Raw genomic sequence first — 11,910 nt, forward strand, 5'->3', positions numbered from 1 at the left:
TCGGGATCGATTCACGTACTACTCATTTGTTAAAAGTGTGTTACTTTAAATAAAATAATAATAATAATAATAATAAATTAAAAAAGCGCACAACAAATGTAAAACGAATTAACCAAAGTTCAATTTGTTGTTCGCCTGGCTCTTTGTTACAATTGAAAAATTTGTTATCTACACAAAATCAAACGACTGAAAAAATAGTATATATGCTGTCGCAATCCAGCAGAGAAATATTGCACAACAGTATCAAATACCAATCTCAAAATGCCACGACTCGAGCGTGGCAGTGGAGTCCAGGGCGCAAGCCATCGAGCAGAAAAAGCTACATCTCTTGAAGTAAGCAACTACATTCAGAATAATAATGTGATATTATGATTGGACTTATTTCTATTTTCTTTGTCCTTTTTTGACAGCTGACAGCCAAGCGCGCGTCATGATTACCTTCAGTTGCTTTCTTTTTGCGTTGGTGTGTCTCGCGCATTCCAGACGATATTATGGTCAATCTAACCACGGGAGCCAAGGTAGGCCATTGGAGACTCGGCTATATTTTTATAGGCCATGAAGACCGGGTGGCTGTTGAGATCATGGATCCTTTGATTTTAACACGACAATGGATAAATCAGATAACAATACGAGAAATAATAATAAAAATAGATAATGGAAAATAATCATGATGATGATGATGATAAACAAAAATGTTAAAAAAAGCCAAAACACAACAAAGCAACCCCCCTAAAAAAAAAGAAGAAAGAAGTTCTTACCACGACACAAAACATAGATGGGTTATTTTTTAGCTCTTATTAACCAAGCAGGAGGTCTGTATGGGAGAATCTTCACCAAGGTCGTCAGTACGGACCGAACGCAGTGAGGTCTGTTTCTCACGACCGAGGACAAGATTCTCCCGTACAGACCGACTAAGCTCGGTTAACAAGATGTTTATTACATGACAACCAAAAATTTAATTCGTTTAATTTAACTGTGGCTTATACTAGCTGACTGATTTTGCTTGCGAACGCCGATGAGCTGAACTTAAATCTGTCAAAGTTTGGTCCTTCTTTGCTTTTTTTCGCCGTTACTTTTTCTTTCTCATCAGGCTTTTCGTCACTTCCACTTGTATTTTTAGGGGAAAATAGTCAATGTTTTTGTATGTTAGTTTGCAGCTTTTTACCCGCAAAATAATACCGGTCTAGATGCCGGTCTAGATGGGAAAATCTTGTCCGCAGTTAAAATCGATTTCAGCCAATCAAATTCGTGAATTCAGTAGTTTCCAGTTAGCCAAGTCTAAATGCGGGGCTCAGGGCCGGATTCTTCAAAGTCTGATTAAGCTAACCCAGGATAAGGGAGAATTTTTATTTGAGTTTTGTAACTTTGCGGTGAGATTTTCTGTTTACATTGGTTGGCCTTCTGTTTTGAGTTAAAATAATCGCAAAATACACAAAACATAAGGAGTGAAAAACATTTGTGTACAAGAAAAAAATATCCTTCGGTTAACTTTTAATCCTGGGTTAGCGTCAAACCGGCTTCCTAACAACCCAGCCCTGATTACAGCAAGTTAACCTGACGTGAACCCGCGATCCAATTGAAAACCAGAAATTGGTCAGCTGTGAACTTCAAAAAAACACGTATCCTCAATGAGCTCTAAAATTTGAGCCCGCGATATGGTCACGTGATACTGGTCAGCGAATACCTTGTTTTGACAGATGTCAATTGACCATAACGTGGTTGTCCAATATCAAAGAGGGACGCTATGAATGAATGAATGAATGAATGAATGAATGAATGAATGAGTGGATGGATGGATGAATGAATGAATGACAACTTTATTTAAGTCTCAAGTCTTAATAGCTGAGCACAAGTGTTCTACTAATTGGGGAGACTAAAATATAAAGTAAAATCTATTCAACGCTATAAACTAAGGCTGCCTCTGTCAACCTATTAGCTAGAGTATGCCGCCATCTTGCGCGACTCCGTCGCCGCCGCCGTCGTGCGCACGCGCTCACGAGCAATACCGCTAGCCATGATAACCGTGAGAAAATCAATTGATTGGTTTATTTTTCATTCCTATATGAGTATTGGGCTCCGCTTGGCGGCCACTTCGGGCTGCCGGAGCTCCGCTACAATAGAATTAGTTTCGAGGTGGCGTAAGGAAATGAAGACACAATGGCAAATATGTGACTGACATTTGCTGGACTGGGTCGTCCTACTGTACAATCAGGAACCAGACTCACCTTAGAGCTTCTACAGCTTTACCTCGAATTTTCAATCAGCCTTTTCAAGGGTCCCCTCAGTCGGATTGAGGTGATAATTACACCGGTTATTAGAAATAGATTGAAGGTTTGCTTAACGTATTTTTAGGACAATCGCTATTCCCAAGGAAATCAGTGATTAGCGAGAAAAAAAGTCGAAATCGGTAAAACGTGACCCATATTTTACATTAAAAAGCAAAAACCAAGGTCTTTTAAAATTAGACCATTATTATTATTATTAATATATATATGTCTGGATTTATGAAAACGGTGTTAAAGACTGAATCGGGTGTTTTTTTATTTATTTGTTTTTTTTTTTTGTTTGTTTTTTTTTTTTTTCATTTCTTTGTTTGTTTGTTTGTTTGTTTGTTTTTCTTTCTGCTTTCGCTGTGACAGCAGCTTGTAAATCTTACCTAGCATGAAATGTAGAAACTCCTTGCCGCATGTTTCATTTATTTAGGGTTTTTTTTTTATTATTTATCGACCCCCCCCCCCCACCCCCTCCCCCTTTTCAATTTGCGTTAAGTTTAGTCCACGCTACACTCGTCTGAATTCAGTTCGCGCGGTGACTCTGACAAGGAGCGACCGATTAGCGTTCTGTATTTGCTGTCTAAAGGAAGTCTGCCCGAGGACATCATTAAGTCCAATGAAGGCCCAAGTCTAACGATTTGCTAGCAAGCGTCGTCCATTATCGTACGTGAGGCGGGCCTGAGGAGATGTGTAAACTGTACGGGTCACATTTAGTCTCCTAACAGTAGGCCGTTTGCCCTGTGGCGATAATGTTGTGCTTGCTTTAGACAGCAAAACTCTTTAGCCACATCGATTTAGGGCTTACAAGTGCAATGGACTAGACATCTCTAGCTGCTGTTGGCGTCATTTTCTTGGAACTTTGATGTAGCTAAAGACTTAGAAAAAAAATCTGTTGAGATGTGGATGTGCCATTCCGCGCTCGACAAAATTGAAGTACATCCGGGACATTGCTATTTGCCAGCAAAACATGGCCATGAGGAGAGAGAAGAACATGAGTTCAAGCGCTGATCGTGAGTAGAATTTCCTTGTTTTATCAATTTTAGGCGCTCTCGGCTTAGCTAAGTATCAGAACTGTCTGTGATTCGCTAGCGCGGAAGAAATTTATTTGGGTGGTTTCCGGGCGATAATTGACGTAACGACAACATGTTGAGTGTTCGCTTACTGCTAACTATGGCCTAGTTTGTTTGAATTGCAATCGATTCTCGATGTAGGAAGCTCTTGTTCAGTCCATTTAGGACGATGCAGGCCTTTAGAAAGCAATAGATTGGCTCTCCGCCGCGCTTTTGATATCTGTACGTTCGTGTTGATTTAGACTCCAATTTCATGTTAAAAGCACTCTTAATTAAATTGCACAATTCATGATTCAAGGAAAAGACTGTGAATTTAGTCTTCCTGGCCTCAAAAGGCATACAGGAGAGTTATTTGCTGCTATTTGAGCTACGATAAGCCTCGTGGAAAGCTAGCTCTAGGACAGAATTGTAGCAAGATTATCAGTGACAAGTCAAATTCTATGGCTATGTTTTTGCGAATCCGGTCAGATATTGAGATGAAATGTCACGTAACGGTTACTTTTTGGCTGAAATATAGAGGTAAATAACCGATTCCACTGCTTACCATGCTCTTGTTAGCGTGACTGGCTCATTTAACCCACAGTAAAGACATAGTGAGGTCATTTAGGTGAAATCGCAGAGGTTAAGCCTGTCTAAATTAGTGCCGCGGCGAACCAAATGATCAATGTAAGCTCTAATTTAGCTTTGTTTGGCTCGTTCGACTCATTTGCAGCGATTTCAAAGGCTTGTATAGGCATGGTATGGACTCTATTAAGAGTACACGAGGTAGATAGACTCTCGGTACGACATGGCCATATTTATGTACATTTTTTAACCGATTTTCCAAAAACATGCCCGCTATTTTGGTGCAAAGTCTTTAACACGGTTTTCATAAATTCAGACATATAAATATATATATATATATATATATATATATATATATATATATATATATATATATATATATATATTTGTTTTCCAGGAGGTGGTTTTTGCTACGGTAAAGCTAATGGAAACTACCGAGATCCGGATAATTGTTCCGGGTTCATCACCTGCTCAAACTGGATAACGTACAAAAAGAACTGTTACCGCGGCTTAAAATACAACAAGGACACGGACCGGTGTGATTGGCCACAAAATGTACAGTGTGGACAAGGTAGGGTTTATTAAAACTCTTTCTTCTAAGATATATTTTGCAACATCTGGGTCCAGCTGTTCCTGGGGGCTGAATAACACTATCCACTAGCGAATCGACATCCAGTAGATATATTTAAGTGTTGGTAAACAAAAAAATTTCCTTACCATGTAGATAGTGTGATATTTAGTGGACGATAGCGTTATCTATCCTTCGGAAGACTTAAGCTACAGTTCAAAAGGATAGTACGTTCTTGAAACATTTAATACTATTGATATTACAAATGAGACTAGTAAAACCACAGTTCAAATTAGCAGTAGCCGGTCGACGTACAGTCCGCGGTTTCGCAGTTCGTTTTCACGAAGTGTTGAAAGATCTTAAACAAGCGAGCTATTCTTAGAACAAGCGGGTGCTAGAGGGAAGAAATACTCCTAATCGCTTCACGCTACTGGAACCGGAGATGAGCACCGTCCGGATGGGCCTCTTGGCGACAATTTAAACTTAACTTGACTCCGAGAATGACATTATGGATATTTAATTACCTGTTACTTAACGGTGTACTTTTGTTGTTCCCTTCATACGTCAATTAAAAACGTGCTCCACAGAAGCGGAATGCAAGACAAAGACAACGAAGGGCCAATGCTGCAGTTTACCTTTCTTTTATAAGGGGGTAAAATACAATTCTTGTACCAAAGCGTGGCACAACAACCTGTGGTGTTCGCTGGACACTTACTACAAGGGAAGGTGGGGAAATTGTGGTAAGTAATATGAGAATCATGTTGTGATTAACGTAACACTGAAAGGTAAATGTCTGCAAGGGGTTAGGGTTTAGGGCTAGGGTTTTGACTGCTCTGTGATTTATCTGTTAAATAAGTTAATGCTTCCCCTAAAAACGAGGTGTGAGCTAGAGGTGAGCCGGAGGTTAAACCGGAGGTGAGCACCGGCCGGATGGGCGACTTGGCTCCAATTCAGACTTTACCTCACTCCGAAAATGACATTTGTGGATATTTAACTAGCTGTCACTTGACGGTGTACTTTTGTTGTCCCTTTCATATGTTAATTAAAAACGTGCTCCACAGAAGCGGAATGCAAGACAAAGACAACGAATGGCCAATGCTGCAGTTTACCTTTCTTTTACAAGGGGGTAACATACAATTCCTGTACCAAAGCGTGGCACAACAAGCTATGGTGTTCGCTGGACAGTTACTACAAGGGAAGGTGGGGAAATTGTGGTAAGTATTAGAATGATATTAAGATTAACTTAACACTCAAAAGTAAATGTCTACAAGGGGTTGGGATTTAGGGTTAGGGCTTTGACCACCCCGTACGTGTGTAATCCATCTGTCAAATAAGTTGATGCTTTGCCGAGGTGAAACGAGTTGAAACGAGGTGAAGCATTTCCAGGGCCAGAATTACGATATACACCTTTTGCTGTTCATTTACAGAAAATAAACATTCATTTGTGTCCAAATTTCTTTCTTTATGGTCAATAAACTCTCATTAACACCAATATGACCTTCATTTGCGCGTAAGGAACGTTCAAGAATAAAATTTACATATGCATTAACATTCAAAATCATCAAAAGAAAAACAATACCTTCATTTGACATTCATTGACTGTAAAGGTATTTTCATTTTGGTCGAAAAAAAATTCGTTGTCGCGAAATGACAATCGTTTACACTTTAGGACATTCAGTTTTCAACAAAAGACTTTCAATAACACAATTTGCATGAGAACTAACATTCAATTGCATTATTAGGCAACCATATCCATGAAGGTAACAATCTTTAATGCGGCGAGACAAACATTACAGCCATAATAACATTTATTTTTGAAAGATAGAATATCAAATTCGCTGAACGATTTATCCTTCAATTGCCTTACTATTGAGGCATCGTGGCAAATACGTTTGCATGAAACGAAACCACTGTCCACATTTAGCTGCCGTAATGGTACCAATATTTCGTTGTAGAGCTTGCTGCAACAGCTGCGTGCGATAATTTCACAGAGCAATTCCCTGGTGTCTTGCTTCGTCTCTTTTGACATCTTCAAAGGCCCTGACTATCCTTTCGCGGTGTTAAAATGGGATTCTATTTCTTCGTGGCATTTCTGGAGAAATCTAACTGTCACTATGACACACGTATACTGTACATGTACATGTAGTGCGCCCTCTGAGTTGTACGCAAAAAGTTTCATAAGTGGCCGAATTTACATATATCTGGAAGGGGAGGATTGTGACAATATGTTTTAAAAAAAGTACATATGGTCCCTTGTTCTATAATCAAAATTTCGAGGAAAATTGGGCGAGATATCTCTGTTCAAAAGGACTGCGCGAATGAGCTGTTGTTTTCTCTTAACGTTAGGTGAAAACACGCTAATGTTTGTCTTACCGCACTAAAGATTGTTACCTTCATGGATATGGTTGCATAATAATGCAATTGATTGTGAGTTCTCATGCAAATTGTGTTATTGAAAGTCTTTTGTTGAAAACTGATTGTCCTAAAGTGTAAATGATTGTCGTTTCGAGACAACGAATTTTATTTCAACCAAAATGAAAATACATTTACAGTCAATGAATGTCAAATGAAGGTATTGTTTATCTTTTGATGATTTTGAATGTTAATACATATGTAAATGTTATTCTTGAAGGTTCCTTACGCTCAAATGAAGGTCATATTGGTGTTAATGAGAGTTTATTCACCATAATGAAAGAAATTTGGACACAAATGAATGTTTATTTTCTGTAAATGAACAGCAAAAGGTGTAATTTAGCTTGACAATGAACTACCTTGAAGCAAACTGTCGATCTGCCTTGAGTTAACAGCCAAAAACCACCATTTGTTATCTCCTTTTTCTACATTTTTTCAAGAAGTTAATTTAAAACTTCCATAGAGATTTAAAGAAAAAAAATAAATTGAAACAAGAGATAAAGAATCTTACCAATAGTTAGCGCGAAGGTCCATAAACAAGACCCGATCAGAGCCTGATATGATATAATTTATCTTAAAAATTAGCTATTTTGAAGCGACCTATTTGGCTTGAGTATATAGCATTGATATCCATTAGTTAATAGCTAATTCTACATATTTTTTTAAAAATCATTTTTAAATTCCCATGAAGATTAAAGGAAAAAAAAAACCCTTCTATCTTAATTAGTAATTAAAGCCAGCCATGAATATCAGTCGTTAGAGAGGTGTCAGACCTAATATCAAGCTTAAAAACATTGGCCTTAAAAATCATACAGCATATCCTCATTGAGTTAAAAGTCTTTTCTTTAGTTTTGTAATTACACAATTTGAAGTCCTGCAAAACTACGTAAAAGAGAAATGCCGTGAACTACCTATAAAGGCAGTGAAAGTGTAATAAGAACAAAACTAAACCAAGCTCAAAAGTTTCACCATCTGAAAGGTGGATATTAAAGAATTTAACAGAGTTAATTTCAAGAGGGATGGGGTAATCAAGATCATAAATCCGTCCCAGGCTCAGTACAGCGGTCACGAAAACTATAATCGTTCAGCCTTGCTTTGCAACCGCGCTAGATACATCATGTAGCAGCATAAATGCCGTTCGCATTAAGAGCACACATCAACAGGTACGCTAAGGTCCTTTAACATGGTACATCCTTTATGTGATTCACCGCTAGCTTAACATATCCTCGTTCAAGCATTCTTCAACTCAGTATTTCTAAAGGGATCAGGCAATAACTAATGGTATTACGACGAAGCCGTTCCTTTGGACATTTGTAGGACTGTTAAGTTAACGTTGTATTTTTTGTTATTCCTTACATCTGTGTATTAGAAACGTCCTCCCCAGAACCTGAATGTAAGATAAAGACAACGAAAGGCAAATGCTGCAGTTTACCTTTTACTTACAAAGGAGTAAAATACAACTCCTGTACCAAAACTAATCACAACGAGCTGTGGTGTTCGTTGGACACTTACTACAAAGGAAGGTGGGGAACTTGTGGTAAGTAATAGAATGATGTTGTGATTAACTTAACACTTTTGAGCAAATGTTTGCAGGAATCAAACTAAATACGCAAATATAGCAAACATGTGACTTCTTCCGAGACTGCTAAAGATCTCGAACTCCGTTTGTAAGCTGTTCACGGGCACTTATTGACGCCTATGAGATTTGTTTCTCGACTAATTTGATGTTTCGTCCAAAAATGAGTACAATCATTTTGAGCCAGGTAGGATTACTTTTAGTTTCAAAAATTAATCATTTTGATACGAACTGTTTCCCTTGAAAACTTAAAATTGTCCATTATTTGTCCATATGGAGGTATTGATCACTCTGATTACATTGTCAAATAATTCGATGTCATCGCTTAAAAAAGCAAAGGATATCTTTAGCACCTCCTAGTTACTATAACATTATTCCATCAATATAAATAGAAACGGACAACCACTTCCTGTTTCCGTAGTACATGAAATCCTTTAAATGCTTTTGGAAAAGATAATTTGCAACAAACCATGGTTTTTTTTTTTTATAGTATAAAGAGATATGTGCAAATGCTTTTCAGGTGTTAGAAGTGGACGAAGTTTAAAGTCTTTCTTCCTTTAAGTCTTTATTGCTGTTTTGATGTTAGGTGGAGAGGTAAGTACCGGTTGCAAAGAGGGAAGCACTTCCTATGATGAATGTGGGCAAAGGTGCACCTGTGTTGGAGGCCAATTGGTTAACTGTGTTCGAATTAGAAAAGAATTCACATCATAGACAGATACCGAGCGAAAACGTCACATAGATACTATATTAAAAGTATCTGCAAAAGGTGGTAAATATAGGGCAGAATATGAACAGCTCATAAATCAGCACTATAGGCTGTTCAGTACAGAAATTCATCAAAAGAAACACTTTCTCCCCTGGCATCGTTATTACATACTGCAATACGAGAACCTTATGCGAAAAGCCGATTGCACTTTTACAGCGACCTACTGGGACTGGAGTCTAGATTCCAGGGAACCATTTAGCACAGGTCCAGATAACGTTTGGAACAAAGACACCGGGTTTGGAGGAGATGGTGTAGATACTGATCAAAACTGCGTGCTGGACGGTCCCTTTAGAAAGGACGCCTGGAGCCGAGTGAGACCAGATAACGCGCGCCGTGGGCCAGACTGCCTAATGCGGAATTTCAATGGAAATCCTCCAGAAGAGATAGATGTGATAAGGGCCTTGAGCATGGGTGAATTCACTGAGTTTGAACGGACTTTGAGAGGACCGTTGCATGACAACGTACACTGTCAAATCGGGGCCACCATGTGCACATCAGAAGCCGCTTCCGCTCCAGAGTTTTTTCTTCATCACAGTTTCATCGATAAGATCTGGGACGATTGGCAAAAGAAAAGCCTGGCCCACAAGAACGCATACTTTCCGACGGTTCGAGAAGACATGCCAGAAACACAGCTGAGACCTGCTGAACTGATTGATCTTTCCAACCAACCAGGAGGTGTAAGCATTGAGTACGAGCCTTTCAAGCCAGAAGAAGAGATAAGGAAAAAGGTTGCAGGTAAGAAACCGTTCATGCATCCAGCACTTTATATTAGAGACACATTCCAGTGGCCGAATATTCCAACAACTTACTTCATTCTTCTTTTCCCTCCTTTCCTTTTCTTTATTTCTTTTCTTTTTCTTTTTTTTTTTTTTATATTTTTCATTTTTTCTTCCCGTTCTCTCTTTTTCCTTTCTTTCGTTTGGTCTTTCTCTCCTTTGTTCTTTCTTTATTCGATATCTCTTCTTAATATTTAACTCGTCTCTCACTCTTTCCCTCTGTCCCACTGTATTGGGTGTAGAGCTATGTTTTAATTTTTCTAAGATCTGTCAAGGTTCAGGGGCAGTCAAGTAGCAGTAACGACGTCACAAGGAAGAAAAACGCACAAAAAAAAAAAACAAGAAAACAAGAAAAAAATTAAAAACAAAGCAATCAAAGTGAAAATGATTAAACGAACATGAAAAGTAGGCGTAAATCCCTTATGTTTCTAGATAAAACACTAATTTCCTTTTTCGAAAAAATTGGCAACCTTAAATTCAAGCTTCTGTCTGAGAAACTAACGGCTTTTTCCTCATAGGGGGTTGCTACAATGAAGCTTCAGTTTTGTCAACACTTTTTGCCAAAGTTCTTCCTAAAATAATTTACTTCTTTTGGCGGCAAAGCATTGCGCCGCAAAGGTAAGCAGGTCCCAAGAATTCGATTCATTGTTTTTTACTACGAAATAGATCTTAATATACAAAGAGAAACCGCTCATTCGGGCCCTGGTTTCAATCAATCAATCAATCAATCAATCAATCAATCAATTAATGCTTAAAATTGCTTAAAACTAATGCAACCAACACAGTTAAAATGTAATCATTCTGCTATTCTGCAATAAAGCTGTTTGTCTTTGTTTGCTCCAGGTTTGAGTCCAGACCAGCTACGTCACTATCCGCGCCGAGCTTTCACTGGTCTCAGTCTACAAGCTGTCCGACTGTTCAAGATATCAGCAGCTGAAGTAAAGAAGATCAGACAGCTTGAGAAATGGCTTGATCCCAGTGTGATCCAGCCTAAATATTAACACTGTTTGTTTGTTACCCTAATGATTGTAGTGTGCACCCCTTTGTCAGATCTCAACACCTAGGCCCCGTCTACACGTATCCGGATATGTTTGAATCCGCAACTTTTTCTTTCCGGATACTGCTTTTGTCCACACGCATCTGACGAATTCGCCAACCAATCCGAATATTTTTTAATCCGCTCTCCAGAGTGAAAAAAAAAAAAAAAAAAAAAAAAAAATACATCCGCAATGAATCCGATAACTTGTGGACCGTGAATCCGGATATTTTCGAATTCGATGTCGTATCAAAATCGTGTCCAGTCTCTTACTGGACAATAAACCAATATGGCGGCGCAACGTGTAGGCCTACATGTAGTTTCTCTAGAGTGAATCCGGATGCCATCGAATGGGTGTGGACAGGCGAACTCGATTTGAGTACGTTACGGTAGCACGGGGAAATTTTTGAGTCCGGAAAGAAAAAGTTGCGGATTCAAAAATATCCGGATACGTGTGGCCGGGGCCTTAGCCTTGGCGTATTAGGGAGTTTACATAAACCACAAAGACAGCGGCAACGAGAACGTCGCTAAACAAAAGGTTTATTGAGCAGAGCAATGGCTGTGCACGCGCGTTATAATTCTTTGTACATTTCTTTGCCGTCCTCTCCAAAGCAACAACGTGAAATTACCAAACTATGCGTTGTCTAGAAAACGTTCACGACGACGGCTAATTTTTTTTAAATTTCAATTTCGAATTTAACGCTGTGTTCCATATTCAGTTTCGAGTATCGCGAGATTCCTAGGTAGTTTCGCTTCGCCGTTGTGGCTTCTTAAACTCCTTATTTAACATTAGAATACAACCCTGAGTTTTCTGTGAACGAATCGTTAACAAGGCGTAGCTGATTTGACTACTCCTCATAGAGAACAAG

The 11,910-nt window shown here is 38.8% G+C and overlaps 1 pseudogene; it reads left to right on the forward strand.

Annotated features, from left to right (window-relative positions):
• The first annotated feature begins 336 nt into the window (after positions 1-336).
• LOC145502074 (uncharacterized) lies at positions 337-11,371 on the forward strand (annotated as a pseudogene).
• Positions 11,372-11,910: the final 539 nt, after the last annotated feature.

The sequence above is a fragment of the Orbicella franksi genome, chromosome 11, assembly GCF_964199315.1.
Source record: "Orbicella franksi chromosome 11, jaOrbFran1.1, whole genome shotgun sequence".
Taxonomy (NCBI): Eukaryota; Metazoa; Cnidaria; class Anthozoa; order Scleractinia; family Merulinidae; genus Orbicella; species Orbicella franksi.